This window comes from Moschus berezovskii, chromosome 15, assembly GCF_049115385.1.
Source record: "Moschus berezovskii isolate FMDL1 chromosome 15, NW_MosBer_1.0, whole genome shotgun sequence".
Taxonomy (NCBI): Eukaryota; Metazoa; Chordata; class Mammalia; order Artiodactyla; family Moschidae; genus Moschus; species Moschus berezovskii.
In genome coordinates this window covers 31,558,944-31,581,230 of record NC_142474.1, presented here as the reverse complement: position 1 = coordinate 31,581,230, position 22,287 = coordinate 31,558,944, and positions in this window count along the sequence as shown.

The window sequence follows — 22,287 nt, the reverse complement described above, 5'->3', positions numbered from 1 at the left end:
CAGTTCTAACTGTTGCTTCCTGACCTGCATACAGTCTAGAATAATGGAAATAAAAACAAAAGTAAACAGTGGGACCTTATTAAACTTAAAAGCTTTTGCATAGCAAAGGAAACTATAAGCAAGGTGAAAAGACAACCCTCAGAATGGGAGAAAATAATAGCAAATGAAACAACTGACAAAGGATTAATTTCCAAAATGTACAAGCACCTGATACAACTCAATATCAGAAAAACAAACAACCCAATCAAAAAGTGAGAAAAAGACCTAAAAAGACATTTCTCCAAAGAAGGCATACAGATAGCTAACAAACACATGTAAAGATATTAAACATTACTCATTATTAGAGAAATGCAAATCAAAACTACAATGAGATATCACCTCACACTGGTCAGAATGGCCATCATCAAAAAAACCTATAAACAATAAATGCTGGAGAGGGTGTGGAGAAAAGGAAACACTCTTGCACTGTTGGTGGGAATGTAAATTGATACAGCCACTATGGAATACAGTATGGAGATTCCTTGAAAAACTAGGAATAAAACCACCATATGACCCAGCAATCCCACTCCTAGGCATATACCCTGAGGAAACCAAAATTGAAAAAGACGCATGTATCCCAATGTTCATTGCAGCACTATTTACAAAAGCTAGAACATGGAAGCAACCTAGATGTCCATCGACAGATAAATGGATAAAGAAGTTTTGGTACATATACACAATGGAATATTACTCAGCCATAAAAAGGACACATTTAAGTCAGTTCTAATGAGGTGCATGAACCTAGAGCCTATTATACAGAGTGAAGTAAGCCAGAAAGAGAAAGATAAATATTGTATACTAATGCATATATATGGAATCTAGAAAAATGGTACCAAAGAATTTATTTGCAGGGCAGCAATGGAGAAACAGACACAGAGACTAGACTTATGGACATGGGGAAAGGGGAGGAGAGGATGTGTGTATGGAGAGAGTAACATGGAAACTTATATTACCATATGTAAAATAGATAGTCAACAGAAATTTGCTGTATGTCTCAGGAAACCCAAACAGGGGCTCTGTATCAACCTAGAGGGGTGGGATGGGGAGGGAGTTGGGAGGGAGGTTCAAAAGGAAGGGGATATATGTATACCTATGGCTGATTCATGTTGAGGTTTGACAGAATACAACAAAATTCTGTAAAGCAATTATACTTCAATTACAAAATATAAATAAGTTTAATAATAAATTAATTAGAAAACAAAGTGAAAAGCTCATAGAAATAGAAAACAGGAAAATGGTTGCTGGCGGCTGGAGGTGGGGGGTAATAAGAAGAGGTCATAAAAGGTTACAAAGCTCTGAGGATCTAATATAAAACATGGTGGCTTTAGTTGATAACATTGAACTGTATGCAGTAAGTCCTCTACATATGAACCTTCAAGTTGTGAAGTTTCAAAGATTCACACGTGTATCTGGTTCCAGCAAGGAACCAGAACCTGTGCCATCGATATCAGGCATGAGTGAAATTGCAGTTTGCCCTCCATCTCCTATTGTTGATGATCTTTCAGCTCTACCATATGTCACCTGATCTCCCTCCTCTAGTAACTCTTCTTGCCTCTTGACTCTATGCCAGCCCTGTATGCCAGTTGTTGTACTATACTATTGTACTTCTGAAGGTATTGCACTGTAAGATTTAAAATGTTTTCATTATTTTTGTTTGTTTTTATGTATTATTTGTATGAAATGTATTATAACCCCATTACAGTACAGTAATATATATCCAGTTGGGTTTCCCAGGTGGCACTAGTGGTAAAGAACCCACCTGCCAATGCAGGAGACCTAAGAGACACAGAGTTCAGTCCCTGGGTCAGGAAGATACCCTGGAGGAGGGCATGGCAACCCACTCCAGTATTCTTGCCTGGATAATCCCATGGACAGAGGAGCCTGGTGGGCTATAGTCCGTAGGGTCACAAAGAGTCAGACACAACTGAAGCGACTTAGCACCCGGGTCGCAATCTTTACTGTTCATGGAAAGCACCTGGTTTCTGGTCTGGTGTTTGCTAGTTGCTGAATGCTGGAAGCTGACTCTGGTCTAGGTCTCCCTCTGTTGGTTATCAGAAGGATTGCAGAGCAACCTTGAGTCTGCAGTTCTGCATCTATCCCTGTGATTCTTCAGAGAAGGAAGCCTTTGCTTTACTCTGGGCAGACCCTCAGAGCTCTGAGTTGAGGCCCAGCCTAAGTTTCTCCCTGGAGCCACAGATTCAGCCTTGATTAGACCTCTTCTGACCAACGGAGAAATCAAATCTCACCTCCTTCAAAAGTCCTTCCTGTGACCTCTGGGCAGAATGATTTTGTCCTCCCTGGTACTCAAATCCCGGTGTTCTGGGGTGGGTGTGGGGATGGGGAACTCTTTGACTGAGACGAATGCCTAACCCTGGCAATAATAACTAAAGCTGACCTTTTTGCTCCCCGCTCTGCCCCCCAGATTTCCCATGTCTTTGTTTAGTGATGGATTATGAACCATAATCCAGGCTATGTGAAGGATTCTTCAAACACCTTATAATAGCTATTCTTTAGAAGCACATTCTTAGTTCTACTTCATTAAGTTAAGCCTCTGTCAAGAATTCCTTCCCATCTTTCTCCAGCTTGCTGCTGCTCAGTCACATCAGTCATGTCCGACTCTGTGCGACCCCATAGACGGCAGCCCACCAGGCTCCTCCGTCCCTGGGATTCTCCAGGCAAGAACACTGGAGTGGGTTGCCATTTCCTTCTCCAATGCGTGAAAGTGAAGTCGCTCATTCGAGTTTGACTCTTAGCGACCCCACGGACTGCAGCCTACCAGGCTCCTCTGTCCACGGGAGTTTCAGGCAAGAGCACTGGCGTGGGTTGCCAGTGCCTTCTCCATTCTCCAGCTTACTTCTCACTAATTTTAAGCGCCTACCATGTGCTGAGCATACTGCTAAAGACTTCATGTGGATTATCTCATTTAGCTCTTAGACAAGGCTTCTGAGTTAGATTCTACCGTTGGTACCTGATACAGATGAATCAGTTTCAGTTTTGAAATGACAACTGGCTTCTCGATGCTGTGTTGCTAAAGAAGAATGAAGGCAAAGACATGTAAGTAACTTAAATATCCATCGACAGAGGAATGGATAAAGGAGATGTGGCACAAATATACAATGGAATATTGCTTAACTATTAAAAAGAATGAAATAACGCCATTTGCAGCAACATGGATGGACCTAGAGAGGCTCATACTGAGTGAAGTAAGTCAGACAGAGAAGGAGGAATATCGTATGACATCCTTTATTTGTAGAAACTAAAAAGAAATTATACAAATGAACTTACAAAATAGAAACAGATTCACAGAGAATGAACTTATGGTTGCTAGGGGGAAGGATGGGGGCAGGGATAGTTAGGAAGTTTGGGGTGGACATGTACACACTGTTATATTTAAAATGGGTAACCACAAGAACTTACTGTATACCACATGGAACTCTGCTCAATGTTATGTGGCAGCCTGGATGGGAGGGGAGTTTGGGGGAGAATATATGTATGACTGAGTCCCTTTGCTGTCAACCTGAAACTATCACAACATTGTTTGTTGATTGGCTATGCCCCAATACAAAATAAAAAATTTATTAAAAATGTAAAATAGGTTAAGGCAAAACTAACATAGTTCTTGATGATTCTAAAATTCTTCGCTTTAGCTTCTATGGTCCTACTGAGGCTAATTAAGGAAGGAAGTTGTTGATATTAATAATATTAAGGGATATAAATAATAAAAAATAAATCAAACAAGCAAAGTAAGATTAAGAAAGTTGACTTGAGTATACATTCAGTTCAGTTCAGTTCAGTCGCCCAGTCGTGTCCGACTCTTTGTGACCCCATGAATCACAGCACGCCAGGCCTCCCTGTCCATCACCAACTCCTGAAGTTCACTCAAACTCATGTCCATCGAGTCGGTGATGCCATCCAGCCATCTCATTCTCTGTCGTCCCCTTCTCCTCCTGCCCGCAATCCCTCCCAGCATCAGAGTCTTTTCCAGTGAGTCAACTCGTCGCATGAGGTGGCCAAAGTATTGGAGTTTCAGCTTTAGCATCAGTCCTTCCAATGAACACCCAGGGTTGATCTCCTTTATACATTACTGTATGTATAATGGATGCCCAGTGCAAGTTCGATGTGTGAAGTAGGGCACCCTGAGCCAGTGCTCTGTGACAACCTGGAGGGATGGAATGAGGAGAGGAGTGCGAGGGGGTCAGGATTGGGGAGACACATGTATACACATGGCTGATTCATGTTGATGTATGGCAAAACAAAAGACAGCACAATATTGTAATTACCTTCCAATTAAAATAAATAAGTTAAAAAATCAAGAAGTGACATCTTCCATGAAGATTTTATATACCAAATACAAACATTGTGTGTGTTTCTGGAATATGAATATGTCATTTAAGTAGGGAATGTAACGTTGTGCTTTGAGAGTAAATGAAAATTTAGCATTTGATTTTTTTAACTGGGTGTTTTGGAACCATTGGACTTACAGAATCATTTTTAAAATAGCACAGAATACATTGCAAAAATGGACACCTCTTCCTTGGTGTTAACTTCTTTCAGACTGAGAAATTAACATTGAGAAATAAAAGGGGAAAAAATGGAATCAGTGACAGATTTTATTTTCTTGGGCTCCAAAACCTTCGTGGATGGGAACTGCAGTCATGAAATTGACATATTTGCTCCTTGGAAGGAAAGTTATGACAAACCTAGGCAGTGTATTAAAAAGCGGAGATATCACTTTGCTCACAAAGGTCCAATAGTCAAAGCTATGGTTTTTCCAGTAGTCATGTATGGATGTAAGAGCTGGACCATAAGGAAGGCTAAATGCCGAAGATTTGATGCTGTTGAACTGTGGTGTTGGAGAAGACTCTTGAGAGTCTTGGACTGCAAGAGGATCAAACCAGCCAATCCTAAAGGAAATCAACTCTGAATACTCATTGGAAGGACTGAGGCTAAAGCTGAAGTTCCAATACTTTGGCTGTCTGATGCAAAGAGCCAACTTTCTGGAAAAGACCCTGATGCTGGCAAAGATTGAGGGCTTAAGGAGAAGGGGGTGACAGAGGATGAGATGGTTAAATGGCATCATCAACCAATGGACAAGAATTTGAGAAAACTCTGGGAAATAGTGAAGGACAGGGAAGCCTGGTGTGCTGCAGTCCATGAGGTTGCAGAATTGGACATGACTTTAACTGAAAAACAAATAACCTAAACTAAACCACAGACCTTGCTTGTACTTCACCCATTTTCCACTTCTGTCATTATTCCAGGTTTCAACTCAAGATCTCAAAAAACTGACCTTCACTGAACACTTAGCATTTTGCCAACTGCTGTTCTAAGTGCTCAACACATTTAAATCACTGATCACAACTCTATGAGGTGGGTACCACCATTATCTGCATCATATAAATGAAGGAATTGAGGCACAGAGAGTTTAAGTAACTTGTCCAAAGTCATAGTTGTGAGACAAACCAGGCTCTCCAGGCTGTCTGGTACTATAAATTGGGGTCAGATCCAGTAAAATTAAGATTGATGTCAAGGAGATTACCACCTAGTTTTTCTTTTAGGAATTTCATGGTTTCAGGTCTTATGTTCAAGTCTTTAATCTACCTTGAGTTAATTTTTGTGTATGGTATAAAATGGTGGTCTAGCATGTAGCTGTCCATTTTTTTATCAACACTATTTTTAAAATAGACTGTCTTTTCTTCATTGTATATTTTTTACTGTTTTATTATAAATTAGCTGTTTGTATATTTGTGGTGTTATTTCTGGACTCTCAATTCTGTTCCATTGATATGTTTCTATTATTATGCCAATATCATACTTTTTTGATTATTATAGCTTTGTAATATAGCTTGAAATCAGAGCTCATGATACCTCCAGTTTTGTTTTTCCTTCTCAAGATTGCTTTGACTCCTCAGGGGTTTTTGTGGTTTCATACAAAGTTTAGAATTATTTGTTCTAGTTTTGTGAAATATGCCTTTGAATTTAAAAAAATTATTTATTTTCTTGGTTTTCCTGGGTCTGTGCTGTACTTGGTCTTTCTCTAGTTATGGTGAGTTGGGGGCTACTCTCTAGTTGTGGCGTATGGTCTTCTCATTTTGGTGACCTCTCTTGTTCTGGAACATGGGCTCTAGAGCCTGGGCTCAGTGGTGCATGGGCTCATTTGTCCCTTGGCATGTAGAATCTTCCTGGACTAGGGATCAAACCTGTGTCTCCTACATTGGTAGGCAGATTCTTAATCACTAGACCACCAGGGAAGTCTGCCTTTGGAATTTTTATAGAGATTACATAGAATTGAATTTGATAGTAGATTACTTTGGGTAGTATGGACATCTAAACAAATTTATGAGCATAGACTATCTTTCCATTTCCTTGTGTCTTCAGTTTCCTTTGTCAGTGTCATGGTTTTCAATGTACAGGTCTTTAATTTTCTTGGTTAATTTTTTCCTGTGTATTTTATTTATCTATTTTTGATAAAATTGTAAATTGGATTCTTTCCTTAATTTCTGTTTCTGATAGTTCATTATTAGTGTATAGAAATACCACTGACTTCTATAGCTGCTGCTGCTGCTGCTGCTGCTAAGTCGCTACAGTCGTGTCCAACTCTGTGCGACCCCATACACTGCAGCCCACCAGGCCCCCCCCCGTCCCTGGGATTCTCCAGGCAAGAACACTGGAGTGGGTTGCCATTTCCTTCTCAAATGCATGAAAGTGAAAAGTGAAAGTGAAGTCATTCAGTCCTGTCAGACTCTTCGAGACCCGATGGACTGCAGCCTACCAGGCTCCTCTGTCCATGGGATTTTCCAGGCAAGACTACTGGAGTGGGTTGTCATTACCTTCTCTGACTGACTTCTATAGACTGATTTTCTATCCTATAATTTTACTAAAATTTTTTTTTTTTTGGTCGCACCAAAGTGCAAAATGCCGTTTTATTAAGAATTATGGGTGTCTCGTCCCTTAATTCCCTATTTTCTGAAATGTGGTTATTCAGCCTCCATACATACTTCAACAAAAGTGTTTGTCATAGACTCCAGCACTCTACAGATGTGAGCAGGCAGCTGGTCTCTGCTTTAAACTGAGCGGGATGCCTGAGTCATGACCCAGTCCCAGAGGGACGCCATCTTTCCCCCTCTCCGGGACCACCAGGGACGTCTCCTCTCCGGGGCTGAGCACCGTGGTGTCCGGGGCAGCCCCGCAGGTGGCCTCGCCAGCCCGCGGTACGAAGCCTGCTTCCGCCATGGACGGGTGGCCAGACGGGACGCTGGGCTGCACGGTCACTAATTCGTGAGTGTGGCGAGTCCGGGGAATTTGCTTCTTCCCCAAGGCCCACCAGCTGAGCCTATTCTCCCCTCCTGGAACACAGTGTTCACTGAGAAGTAATACTGTCTGTGACCCTATTTTCTCCCCTTTAATTACCATGTTAAACACAGAAGAGTTTACAGAAGAAACTCGGGATGGAAATCAAGGAGGCGGCTGTCCAAGGATGTGAGGACAGGGCCCCCTTCACCTGAGGAGAGCGCTCCCTCCCCGCCTTCTGAACGTCAGGGGGAAGGACAGACACCCTCCGCGCTCTCCCACCGGCTCCCTCTCCAGCAGCCCACGACCTCTAGGCGTGTTTCAGGTGGCAGGTGGGTGTAATAGTTCTTTTGATAGAATCTTTAGGGTTTCCTATAGTATATAAAGTATCATACTATCTGCAAATAGTGACAACTTTACTCCTTTCTTTCCAATTTAGTTGTATTTTATTTCCTTTTCTTGCCTAATTGGTATCATTAGGATTTCCAACAAAATGTTGGAAAAGTGATGAGAATGGACATCCCCATCTTATTACTAATCTTGGAGGAAAAGGTTCCAGCTTTTCACCGTTAATTATGATGTTAGCTGTGGATTTGTCATATATAGCCTTTATTATGTTGAAGTATGTTCCTTCGACTCCCACTGTGTTGAAAGTTTTTCTATAAATGGATGTTGTATTTTGTTAAATGCCTTTCCTGCATCTGTTGAGATGATCATATACTTTTCATCCTTTATTTTGTTAATCTGGTGTCTCACATTGATTGATTTGTGACTGTTGAACCATTCTTGTGTCCTTGCAATAAATCCCACTTAATAATGATGTATGATGCTTTTGGGAGAAGGCACTGGTGACCCACTCCAGTACTCTTGCCTGGAAAATCCCATGGACGGAGGAACCTGGTAGGCTTCAGTCCATGGGGTCAAGAAGAGTTGGACACGACTGAGCGACTTCACTTTCACTTTTCACTTTCATGCATTGGAGAAGGAAATGGCAATCCACTCCAGTGTTCTTGCCTGGAGAAGGGCTGCGTCTTTGGGGTTGCACAGAGTTGGACACAACTGAAGTGACTTAGCAGCACGATGCTTTTAATGTATTGTTGAATTGGTGTGCTAGTATTTTGTTGAGGACTCTTGCATCTATCTTCATTAAGAATATTGACTTGTAATTTTCTTTTTTTATGATATCCTTGTCTGGTTTAAGTAGCAGGGTAATGCTGACTTCATAAATTGAGTTTGGAAGTACTCACTGTTCTTCAATCTTTTGAACAAATTTGAGGATAGGTATTAAATCTTGTTTGAATGTTTGGTAGAATTCACCAGTGAAGCCATCTGGTCTGGAATTTTATTTGTTGGGAGATTTTTGATTACTAATTCAATATTTGTACTAATAATTAGTCTGTTCAGATTTTCTATTTCCTCATGACTCAGTCTTGGAAGATTGAATGTTTCTATGAATTTATCCATTTCTCCTAGGTTGTCCAATTTGTTGGCATATAATTGTGGTAGTATTTTATCTTTTCATATTTCTGTGGTATCAGTTATAAGGATTCCTCTTTCTTTTCTCATTTTGTTTCTTTTTAAAAAATATTTATTTTAAAAATTTATTTATTTATTTTAATTGGAGGCTAATTACTTTACAATGTTGTATTGGTTTTGCCATAAATCGACATGAATCTGCCCTGGGTGTACATGTGTTTCTTTAGGACTTCTATTTTTTCTTGGTTAATCTAGGTAAAGATTTGTTAATTTTGCTTGTCTTTTCAAAGAACCAGCTCTATTTCATTGATTTTTTTTTCCTCTTCCATTTATTTCTACTCTTATCTTTATTATTTCTTTTCTTCTCCTAAAGTTGAACTTCATTTGTTCTTCTTTTTTTAGTTCCTTTAGGTGTGAAGTTAGATTGTTTAATTGAGATTTTTCTTATTTCTTGTGGTAGACCTGTATTGCTATCAACTTCTCTCTCAGAACTACTTCTGTATCCCTTAGATTTTGGTATGTCACGTTTCTGTTTTCATTTCATTTCACAAATGAAATTTTTAAATTTCCTCTTTGAGTTCTTTGATGATCCATTGGTTGTTTATGTGTGCATGCGTAGTCACTCAATTGTATCCGATTCTTTGTGACCCTTTGAACTGTAGCTCACCAGGCTCCTCTGTCCATGGGATTTTTCAGGCAGGAATATTGGAGCTGGTTGCCGTTTCCTCCTCCAGGGAATCCCCCTAACCCAGGGATCAAACCCACTTCCCCTGTGTCTCCTCCTGCATTGCAGGCAGATTCTTTACCCACTGAGGCATAGCATGTTATTTAATCTCCACATTTCTGGGATTCTTCCAGTTTTCTTTTTGTAGTTGATTTCCTGTTTCATACCATTGTGGTCAGAGAAAGTGCTTGATAGAATTTCAGTCTTCTTGACTTTATTGAGACTTGTTTTGTGACCTAACATGTGATCTATCCCGAAGAATGTTCCATGTGACTTCAGAAGGATGTGTATTTTGCTGCTTTTGGATGGAGTGCTCTATGTATATATCTACTAACTCAACTGTTGCAATGTGTGATTTAAGATCAATGATTCCGAGTTTATTTTCTGTCTGATCTACCTGTTGACGTATGTGGGATGTTAAAGTCCTCTACTATTATTGTATTGCTGTCAAATTTTCCCTTTAGGTCTGTTAACATTTGCTTTACATATTTTGGTGCTCTTTTGATGGGTGCATATATGTTTATAAATATTATATTTTTTTATGGATTGACCTTTTATCATTATGTAATTCCCATCTTTGCATTTTATTACAGTCTTTCTTTTTAAGACTTAATTTTTTTAAAATTTATTTTTATTTATATATTTTTGGCTGCACTAGGTTTTCATTGCTGTGCACAGGATTTCTCTAGTTGTGGTGAGGGGGGCTTCTCATCATGGTGGCTTCTCTTGTTGTGTAACATGGGCTCTAGGTGCTCGGGCTTCAGTAGCTGTGATACAAGGGCTCAGTAGTTGTGGCTCATGGGCTCTAGAGTGCGGGCTTAGTAGTGGTGCACAGGCTTAGTTGTCTTGCAGCATATGGAATCTTTCTGGAGCAGGGATCAAATCCGTTTACTGTGCATTAACAAGTGGATTCTTAACCACTGGACCACCAAGTAAGTCCTGTTTTAAGACTTTTTTAGTCTGATCTAACTATACCAGCTTTCTTTTCATTTTCATGGAGTTTCTTTTTCTATCTTTAGCTTTTAGCCTGTGTGTATACTTACTTCTGAAGTTCGTTTCTTGTAGGCAGCATATAAATGGGTCTTGTTATTTAATTCACTTACCCATTCTATATCTTTTGATTGGAGCGTTTAGTCCATTTACATTTAAAATTATTATCAGTAAGCATTCACTTATTGCAATTGCAATTTTGTTAATTGCTTTCTGCTTTTTTTTTCATAATTCTTCCCTGTTCCTTTCTTCTCATTCTCTCTTCCCTTATGGTTTGATGCCTTTCTTTATTAAGTTTAGATGCTTTTCTCTATTTCTTTTTTATATTTCATTTTGTAACTACTGTGAGATTCATATATAAAACTGTGTATGTATGATGCTTTTGAGTTGTGGTGCTGGAGAAGACTCTTGGAGGATTCTGGAGAGTCCCTTAGACTGCAAGGATATCAAATCAGTCAATCCTGAAGGAAATCAACCCTGAACATTCATTGGAAGGACTGATGCTGAAGCTCCAATATTTTGGCCACCTGATGTGAAGAGCCGACTCATTGGGAAAGACCCTGATGCTGGGAAAGATTGAGGGCAAGAGGAGAAGCGGGTGACAGAGGATGAGATGATTGGAAGGCATCACTGACTCAATGGACATGAGTTTGGGCAAACTCAAGAAGATAGTAAAGGACAGGGAAGGCTGGCTTGCTGTAGTCCATGGGATCACAAAGATTTGGACATGACTTAGCAAATGAACAAAAAAAATGTTTATAACAATCTGTTTAATTGATAGCAGCTTAAATTTAAACACATTTTTACTCCCTCCCACCGTGTTTTATATTTTTGATGTCTCATTTTACATTGTTTCATTTTGTGTATCCCTTAATTAATTATTGTAGTTTTAGTTAATTTTTACTATTTTTGTCTTTCAACCTTTGTATTTGCTTTATAAATAATTGATTCACTATCTTTACTATATATTTATCCTTTTCAGTGAATTTTTACTTTTGTATGTTTTCTTGTTGTTAATTAGCGCCATTTCTTTTTAGCTCAAAGCAGTCTCTTTAAACTTTCTTGGAAGGCTGATTTAGTGGTGATGAACTTCAGCTTCTTTTTTGGAAAGCTCTTGATCTCTCCCGATATGCTGAAAGCATTATGAAGTTTTCCTTGTACATAAGAAGTTGTTTTTCTCTTGCTGCTTTTAAGATCCTCTCTTTAACTTTTACCATTTTAATATAATGTGGATTTCTTTGGGTTTATTTTATTTGAAACTCTCTCTCCTTCCCCACATTAGGAAAGTTTTCAGCCATTATCTCTTCAAATTTGTTTCCTGGTCCTTCTCTCTCTCTTCTTTTTCTGGGACCTCCCCATAATGCAAATGCTATTCTCCTTGGTGTTGTCCCAGAAGTCCCTTAAGAAATCTTCACTTTTAAAAATTCTGTTTTTATTGTTGCTGCTCTAGCTGCTTGATTTTCATTGTCTTCCAATGGGGCCCTGAAACACAAGCCCTTCTGGCCACCAACACCCATGGTCAAGTAGTGTCCCTTGCGTGGGGTGCATGCACCTTCTAGATCTAGTGGGACGAGGCTGCTGTGGATGAGAGCCAAGATGGGGCAAGCCCATCTGCTAGATCTGGTGGTGCAGGGGCTGTGCCGAACAAGTGCTGCACTGGGGTGAGGTGACACTCTGAGTCTGGTGGGATGGGGTCTGTGGTGGGTGAGCACCAGGCTGGGTAAGCAGTGCTAGTATGTAAGATTGAGAGTGCCAAAAATGATGCCTGCTAGCACCAGGCTAACCAGGCAGAAGGAGAGTTAGAAAACTGGCACCTGCCAGCACCTCTGTCCCTGGAGAGGCCTCCAAAAGACCTTCACCCTCCAATATACATCCTAAGATCAGTTAGCAAATCTCCCTTGCATATGACCCAGGTGCATCTCAAGCTACTGCTTCTGTGTCAGGACTTGAAGAGAGTGTGTCTGTGTGTAAGCTAGAGAGGAGGTTCAGTTTCCTACCATCCTGAAGCTCTCCTAGATGTAAGCCCTGCTAGACTTCAGAGCCAGTTATTCCCGGGGCTCACCTTTCTGGATCAGGTCTCACAGGTTAGGGGCCCCCATGTGGGGCAGAACCATTCACTTCTTAGGGAAGAGCTCTGTGTTTGCAGCATCCCTCCTGCTTGTGGGTCACCGTACTGGGGGGTGGGGTGAGTCCTAGGAAGATGGCACTTCTGCCTCTCTTATCCATCTTGATGTGCACTTTTCCTCTTCTTCTGTCTTTTGTTGTGGAATAGCTGTTTTGCCAATCTTCGGATCTTTCCTGAGAGAATTGTTCTATAGTAGTTGAAACTTTAGTGTGTCCATGGGAGGAGGTGCGCTCAGGATCCTCCTCTGTCACCATTTTAAACCCTTTTCCTGTGGTTAAGTTTTGACTGTCATCCCATCACTTGCTCCTGCTCATTTTCTAAGCCTAGTCCTCCATCTTCTCTATTTAATGAGAGTTCCCTTTGTCTTTTTGATATTTTTCTCCTCTCCAGCCAGAGTCATTTTCCTTTGCTTATAGGCAGGTCTACTGTGCTTGGTTTCTTCAGGTCTCAGCTGAAACAACCCTTCAGAGAGACCTCCTCCAACCAGAGGGGAAGTAGCCTATTACTCCCCAGGACAGCATTTGTGTTTTCCCTTCATTCCACTTATAACAAACTGTCATTATTTTATTTGCTTGTTTACCTGCTTCTTCTGATTCCCCATTATGATGTGAACTTCATGAGGCCATGGATCATTGTGTTCTCATGTGTGCAGTCTAGTGCCTGACAGTAAGTGTTTAAGATGGTTGTGACTGAATAAATGCAAAGATGACTGAGGGATGCATGGATGGTTAAAGAGGCTTGTTTTGGGACAGAGCTGACCTGGGAGGCACCTGACGGGGAGATAAGCCTTAGGTCACATTCCTTCCTCCAGAGTCATCTCAAGTCTCCCAGTCCTCTTCCTCCATGATGAGCAGGCATACCATTTCTACAAGACAGCATCATGCAGAGAGAAACTTATTCTTAAGCAGAACCGCAAGGGTTGTTCCTGTCCTCCATTGGGAGTGTTCCTGCTTTCCCAATAAACAGCCAAGCACAAAGTGGAACAATAATAAGATACTATTTAGATAAAAGGCTATAATTGGCTTTAATGTTTGTGCATAATACCTACTTAGACATTGATAACCCTGTAAATGATAGGGACACATTAATGACACTGGAAAATTATTCACCAGACTGACATGCACTGAAGCTTGTGACAGATACTATAAATGCATAACAGATTACCCCCCAACTTTGTGGGGTAAAATGTTCATGTATTGTTCTCATGAGTGAAGATTTCAGACAGGGCAAGGTGGGGATGGCTTGCCTGTGCTCCATGAAGTCCAGAGACTTGGCTTGAAGACTCGAGGACTGAGGGTAACTCAGTGCCTAGGGCTGTAGCTACTGAAGGTTCACTTACTCACATGGTTGGCAGTTGATTCTGGCTGGTGAACCTTAGCTGGTTCATGCCTACATGAGGCCTCTCCATGTGCTTTGGGCTTCCTTACAACATAGAGGCTGGGTTCCAAAGGTGAGTGCTGAGAGAGACAGAGACAGAGAGACAGAGGCAGAGACAGGCAGGCAAGAGCCATATTGTCTTTTATGATTTAACAGAAGTCACATAATACTACCTCTGCTGTATTCTGTTCATCAAGGCGGTCTCAGAGGACAACTCTTTGACACGGGGAGAAATTAGATTCTATTCTTTGATTTAGTCAGCAAGAACACACGAAACTATAATTGTTGTCTAGTTTGGAAAATATTATCTGCCATACTGTTCCTCCCCAACTCTGCCCTGCCAAGCTGAAAGGAACTCTGGCCAGTCAGAGTCAGGCTTTTCCAAGTCTTCATCTACTTGCCTCTCCAGCCTCACATCTGTCAAGTTTAGCAACACATCTTCCCTTCTCATGTCTCCCTGTGCCAAGGTCCAAGGCCTCCTGCCTAAATGTGAGGAAGTCCCAACATCTTTCAAGGTCAACTCATCTGAGAAATTGTTCTAGATTGCTCCAGTCTCCCATCTGCACCTCAAGTCTTTTCTCTCTGAAACATGCTCTTCCTTCCAGGACTGCTTTAGAACTCAGAACACCTGGGACATCAATCAGAGAAGATGCTTCCTGTGCTTAGGCCAGGGTCCCAGCACAGTGGATAGGGAACTAGACACAGAGAGGTAGCCAGTGAGGGGCCATAGTGAGCCTGGAGGGAGAGATAAAGAGCTTCTATTTTACAGGCCCCCCCAGCTCACCTGGTGGTTGTTCAGTCACTCAGTCGTGTCCGACTCTTTGTGAACCATGGGCTCCAGCATGTCAGGCTTCTCTGTCCTTCAGAGAAGGACAGAGTTTGCTCAAACTCATGTCCATTGAGTTGGTGATGCCATCCAGCGATCTTGTCCTCTGTCATCCCCTTCTCCTCCTGCCTTCAGTCTTTCCCAAGAAGATCAAAAGAGCTTGCTCCATAAGACCTGGAATCACTAAATTGCTCAGGCTAATAGGTGTTGGTGTCAGTTACTTGCCTCGTTTCTTCATACCCCACATCTAATCCTTTGGGATGTCTTATGGGTTCTGTTTCCTCCACCACTTCTCAGTCAAGGCATTGCTACCACTCTGGTCTGAGCTATCATCACCTCTCACCTGGGTGGTTACAGTAACCTGGTTCCTGGACTCCCTGCATCAGCCAGAGGGTTTCTTTTGAAACACAAGTTAGATCCTGACACTTCTCTGCTCAAACCCTCTCTGGACGCCCCCCCATCTCACTTAAGATAGAAACCAAAGTGCTACGGTGGTCTCAAAGATCCTGTGGGGTCTGTGCCCCCACCCCATCTCTCTTTCTTCATTCTGATTACTCTCACTCCCACTTTTCCCCTACCAGAGCATTGCTTCCTTATATTCTGATTACATACCAGGGATACTCCCATCTCAGGGCTTTGCCCTGCTGTTCCTGGAACCCACCCTTTTAGATCTTTACATGGTATTCCTTCACAGTTCATTTTAGGTTTCTATCCAAACATCATCTGTCAGAGGGTTGCCCTGCCCAGTCCCTCCCCAACCCATACCCCTATCCTGACTTTTATTCATTAGTGTACTAATAGTTACTTAAAGATATATTTATTTATTGGACTGTGCATTTTATTGTCTATCTTCCCACGTCTACTCCCATACCTCTGTCTCCCCATGACAACAAACTTCCAGAAAACACATGATCACCTGTGCTGAGTCCCTAGAGACTGATCACAGTAGGGGTTCATGAATCATCTATGATTCAGTAAAATCTTGGAATTTAATGGCTTGGTGACCTGGGAGTTTACTCACAGCAGGTGACTTGGATTGCCCATGTCATATACAAAAATGCCAAAATCTTATAGTTATGTCCCCGGTCTCCACAGGGGTATCAAGATTAAACAGAAGGTGAGACTTTGAGTCTGAAGTGTGGACCATCAGATGATTTTACAAAGGCCTGTAATTCTCACCACAGCACAATAGGAGACCTCAACTTCCCTCCCTCAAGAGCCCAGAAATTGGGAGGTGCATGCTCCAAACTGACAACTTGTGTGTTTTCTGGAATAAAAGAGTAGAAGAGTGGGGAAGAGAACTATTTTCCCACTCTGTTATTTGCTTAAGCATTTAAGGAATTTTTATATTGTGACTATATTCATACAAAATATTTTAATAAATGTATCTGTATATGTTAAACATTTTTATTCTACAAAAGAGAATAAACGTTGAAGCTGAAGCTCCAATACTTTGGCCACCTGATGCAAAGAGCTGACTCATTAGAAAAGAGCAGGAAGCTGGGAAAGATTGAAGGCAGGAGGAGAAGGGGATAACAGAGGATGAGATAGTTGGATGACATCACTGACTCAATGGACATGAGTTTGAGCAAGCTTCGGGAGATGGTGAAGGACAGGAAAGCCTGGCGTGTTGCAGTCCATGGGGTTACAAAGAGTCAGACATGACTGAGCAATTGAACACCACCACCAGCAATTTACTACAGGTTGGCCATCAATTTAAAATACATAAGCAATATTACTTAATTTTACAAGATTGAACACACTTGGTTACATCTCCTGAAGCATGCTAAAGCTGTGGGTTTATTCAGCAAAAGTCAGAGACACAGGTCACCTGGGACAGCACGTAGGACTTCTGAAATTGCTGTGTTAATGCTTTGCATTAACTGCAATTTCATTGCAGTTTTGCAGAAGACAAATTATGCTGTACAATAATTCAAACATGTTGAACTTATGCAATGTAACTGAATTGATCATATAATGTGAAATCAATAAATCATTTTTATACACATTTGCCTATGTTTCTACCTTGCCTAATGGCAACTATTGACAGATAAATGACTGCAATAAAGGTGATCATAAAGGTATGTGAAGGCTAGTATGAGAGCAAAGAATGGAGAGAACTTGCTCTAAACCTGTTTCTGCACTGGTATAAGGAGGGGGGTAAATAATGTCTGCCTATGAAAGCTGCAAGGAGGAGAAATGACATAATGGCAGGAGGACCCCCTACTTATGGGGTAAGTTCCAGGAGATGTTGATTGAATTCAGCTGTTTGAGGTTTGCTTCTGAGGCAGATGTGATCAAGGTTGGGAGGAGGAGTGGCCTGGAGCCAAAAGCAGGGCGGGTGAAGAGGCTGCTTCTGGGAAGAGGGACTCTTAGCTTCCCTGCTAATGGCATGTAGTCAATGTGGAAAGAGAGAGCCAGGAATCAAGTCGTTGCAGGAAAGTAGCCTGGGAGGAGGCATCCAAGGATACCTCTCCAGGGCTGGGTTCTATGGCAGAGGCACACTTCCTTGAGTTTCTTGTCTTTTACCTCCCTATCTCTTTGTAAACCTGTGATGGCATTTATTACTGGATACCTTCTCAGAATTTGTGTAGGTAGTACAGCATAACATGGAGGTTAGGCACTAGAGCCAGCCTACCTGGGCACTAGCACTGCCACTTACTAATTCTCCTGTGACCTAATTAAGTCTTGAAGTCTTGGTTCCCTTATCTGTAAAGTGAAGGTTATTGTTACTCCTTTTCTCAAAAATTTGTTGGGAAGCTTAAATTAAAAAATACCTGTAAAATGCTTAGAATAGACTTCTAGTTTCCCAGTCTAGCATGTAAGAAGCTTGGAAGTCACCACTCTGTGCTATCAACAAGTAAAAATCTGAACAAACCGATAAAAAAACCTCTTCTTAGATCCATAAGAGATGTGAGGTCACATGGCAAACTGCTGTCCCCCAAATTGGAGAGACTGGTGAATACAGAGAAATCCATGAGCACAACCTCTATTGGAACCAGTGCCAGGGTAGTAAAACCTGAACCGAAGTGACTGTTTTCTTCTTTTTTTTTTTTTTTTTGCTTTGTTTATAAGATTTTAAAGGTAACTCATCTTGAATGAAGTCAGTTTTTACAGGATTAATCTAAAGCAAGCAGCTATTGAATGAGGCTCAGTGTGAACAAGTCTGAAAGTTAAAAACTGAAGGGGACCAGAATTGAAAGAGACACGTGTACCCTAATGTTCATCGCAGCACTGTTTACAATAGCCAGGACATGGAAGCAATCCAGATGTCCATCTGCAGAAGAATGGATAAGAAAGCTGTGGTACATATACACAATGGAGTATTACTCTGCTATTAAAAAGAATGCATTTGAATCAGTTCTAATGAGGTGGATGAAACTGGAGTCTATTATACAGAGTGAAGTAAACCAGAAAGAAAAACACCAATACAGTATATTAACGCTTATATATGGAATTTAGAAAGATGGTAATGATGACCCTATATTTGAGACAGCAAAAGAGACACAGATGTAAAGAACAGTCTTTTGTACTCTGTGGGAGAAGGTGAGCATGGGATTATTTGAGAGAATAACATTGAAACATATATATTATCATATGTGAAATAGATCGCCAGTCCAGGTGTGATGCATGAGACAGGATGCTCAGGGCTGGTGCACTGGGACGACCCTGAGGGATGGGATGGGGAGGGAGTTGGGAGGGGGGTTCAGGATGGGGAACACATGTACACCTATGGCTGATTCATGTCAATGTATGGCAAAAACCACAACAATATTGTAAAGTAAATAGCCTTCAATTAAAATAATTAATTAAAAAAAACTCTGGGGGGACTCAGTCATAGAGGATCCCAACACTTCTGTGGGCTTTCCCTCCAGAAGCCTTACCAAATTTTCTTGGTGAAGATCAGAGAAAATTCCCCTAATGATTTTCTTGTTTTTATTATTATTAATTGATCTAAGAGATAGTTCAGTTCAGTTCAGTCGCTCAGTCGTGTCCGACTCTCTGCGACCCCATGAATCACAGCACGCCAGGCCTTCCTGTCCATCACCAACTAGTTTATTCAAAATAATAATGGCAACAATATATTTGATTGTGTATTTATATATCATGTATGGTGTATATATACATATATATATATATGCTTGCATAATAACAAAATGAAGGACAGCAGTGATATGAGGGACAGGAAGAAAGACTTTGGATTATAAGGTTCAGTTCAGTTCAGTTCAGTCGCTCAGTTGTGTCCGACTCTCCGCGACCCCATGAATCACAGCACGCCAGGCCTCCCTGTCCATCACCAACTCCCGGAGTTCACTCAAACTCATGTCCACAGAGTCGGTGATGCCATCCAGCCATCTTATTCTCTGTCGTCCCTTTCTCCTCCCGCCCCCAACCTTTCCTAGCATCAGAGTCTTTTCCAGTGAGTCAACTCGTCGCATGAGGTGGCCAAAGTATTGCAGTTTCAGCTCTAGCATCAGTCCTTCCAATGAACACCCAGGATTGATCTCCTTCAGAATGGACTGGTTGGATCTCCTTGAAGTACAAGGGACTCTCAAGAGTCTTCTCCAACACCACAGTTCAAAAGCATCAATTCTTCGGCGATCAGCTTTCTTCACAGTCCAACTCTCACATCCATACATGACCACGGGAAAAACCATAGCCTTGACTAGACGGACCTTTGTTGGCAAAGTAATGTCTCTGCTTTTTAATATACTATCAAGGTTGGTCATAACTTTCCTTCCAAGGAGTAAGCGTCTTTTAATTTCATGGCTGCAATCAGCATCTGCAGTGATTTTGGAGCCCCCAAAAATAAAGTCTGACACTGTTTCCACTGTTTTTCCATCTATTTCCCATGAAGTGAGGAACGCTGGGCTGGAAGAAGCACAAGCTGGAATCAAGATTGCCGGGAGAAATATCAATAACCTCAGATATGCAGATGACACCACCCTTATGGCAGAAAGTGAAGAGGAACTCAAAAGCCTCTTGATGAAAGTGAAAGAGGAGAGTGAAAAGGTTGGCTTGAAGCTCAACATTCAGAAAACAAAGATCATTATAAGGTACTTGCACTTAAAGAACACAGGGTATGCTACACCAGGAGATAAAATGGAATAATATAAAAGGATCAATTAAAAGCACAAGAAGCTGAAAAATAGTGAGAGAAAAAACTAGGAACTATGAACAAAGACAACAAATAGAAAACAGTAATAAATGTGGTAGATAGCAACCCAACTATATCCAGTTACTTTGAATGTCAATGATCTGAATACACCAATTAAGGCAGAGATTGTTAGAGTGGATTGAAAAACAAGATCCAAATATATTTCGTCTAGAAGAAATCACTTTACATATAAAAATGTATATAGATTAAAAATAAATGAATGGAGAGAGATACACCATATTAACACTAACCAAAAGAAACTGGGAGTAGCTATATTATTTTCAGGCAGAAGAGATTTCAGAACAAGGAAAGTTATCAGAAATAATAGAGGGCATTATATAATGATAAAGGGGTCAGTTCTCCAAGGAAACATAACAGTCCTCAACATGTATGTGCCTGACAATGGAGCATCAAAATATGTGAAACAAAAATGGATAGAACATGAGGAGAAATAGATAAATTCACTATTATAGTTGGAGACATCAGCATGTCCTTATCAGAAATGGGCAGATCCAGCAAGCAGAAAAGCATAAGGATTTTCAACAATGCCATCAATCAACTGGATATAATTGGCAACAATAGATTAATATACCTAACAACAGACTACACATTTTTCTCAAGCTCATATGGAATATTCACCTCTAAACCATAAAAATAAGATAGACCATATTCTAGACCATAAAACACCTAACAATTAAAGGAATAGAGATTGTGCAATGCATGCTCTCAGACAACACTAGAATTAAATTAGAAACCAAAAACAGAAAGATAACTGGAAAATCCCAAGATACATGGAGATTAAACAACACAATTTTGAATGCATGAGTCAAAGAGGAAATTTCAAGAGAAATTTAAAAATATTTTGAGCTAAATGAAACTGTAACTTAAAATTTGTAAGATGCAGCAAGCCAGTGCTTAGGTGGAAATTCATAGCACTGAATACAGATATTAGAAAAGGAAGATCTATAATTAATAATAAAAATTTCCAGTTTAGGAAACTAGAAAAAGAACAAATAAAATCAAAAGTAAACAAAATAAAGGAAATACAACCTAAAAATAAAGAAATTGAAAAATAAAAAATCAAGAGAGAAAGCCAACAAAACCAAAAATTGGCTCTTTGAAAAGATCAGTAAAATCAATAAGACTCTACCCAGGCTAAATAAGAAGAAAGAGAGAAGACACAAATCACTAATATCAGAAATGAAAGTCCTATGAGCACTAAAAGGAAAATAGAGATATACTGTGAATAACTCTATGCCCACAAATTTTATTAATGTAATCTAGATGAAATGGACCAATTCCTTGAACACACAATCTGTCAAAACACACAGAAGGATCTGAAAAGGCTTACGTGTATTACATTTCTATAAAAGAAATTGAATCAGTATGAAACAAAATGCACCAGTTCAGATGGGTTCACAGTTCAGATGGGTTCAGATGGGTTCACTGGTGAATTCTACCAAACATTTAAGGAAGAAATTATACCAATTCTCTACAACCTCTTTTGGAGAGTAGAAGCAGAGAGACTACTTCCTAACCCATTCAGTGAGGCCAGATGAATACCAAAACCAGACAAAGACATCACAAGAAAAGGAAATTATAGACCAAAATCTCTAAGGAACATAGATGCAAAGATCCTCAACAAAATAATAGCAATATAAATCCCACGTTGTGTAAAAATAATTATGCACCATAATCAAGTGGGATTTATCCCAGGTTTGGGAGGTTGGTTCTATATTCAAAAATCAATTAATGTGGAAGTGATAAATTGGGAGATTTGGGTTGACATATACACACTGCTGCTGCTGCTGCTAAGTCACTTCAGTCGTGTCCGACTCTGTGACCCCATAGATGGAAGCCCACCAGGCTCCCCTGTCTCTGTCCCTGGGATTCTCCAGGCAAGAACACTGGAGTGGGTTGCCATTTCCTTCTCCACATATACACACTACAGTGTATAAAATAGATGACTAGTGCAGGAAACTCTACTCAATACCCTGTAATGACCTATATGGGGAAAGGATCTTAAAGAGTGGCTGTCTAATCCCTGTGTCAGGAATATCCCTTGGTGGAGAGAATGGAAACCCACTCCAGTATTCTTGATTATAAAATCTCACGGACAGAGGAGTCTGGTGGGCTACAGTCCATGAGGTTGCAAAGAGTTGGACACAACTCAGCACTATGTATATGTATAACTGATTCACTTTGCTGTGCAGCAGAAACCAACACAGTATTGTAAATAAACTATAATCCAATAAAATTAATTAAAAATCAATTAATGTAAC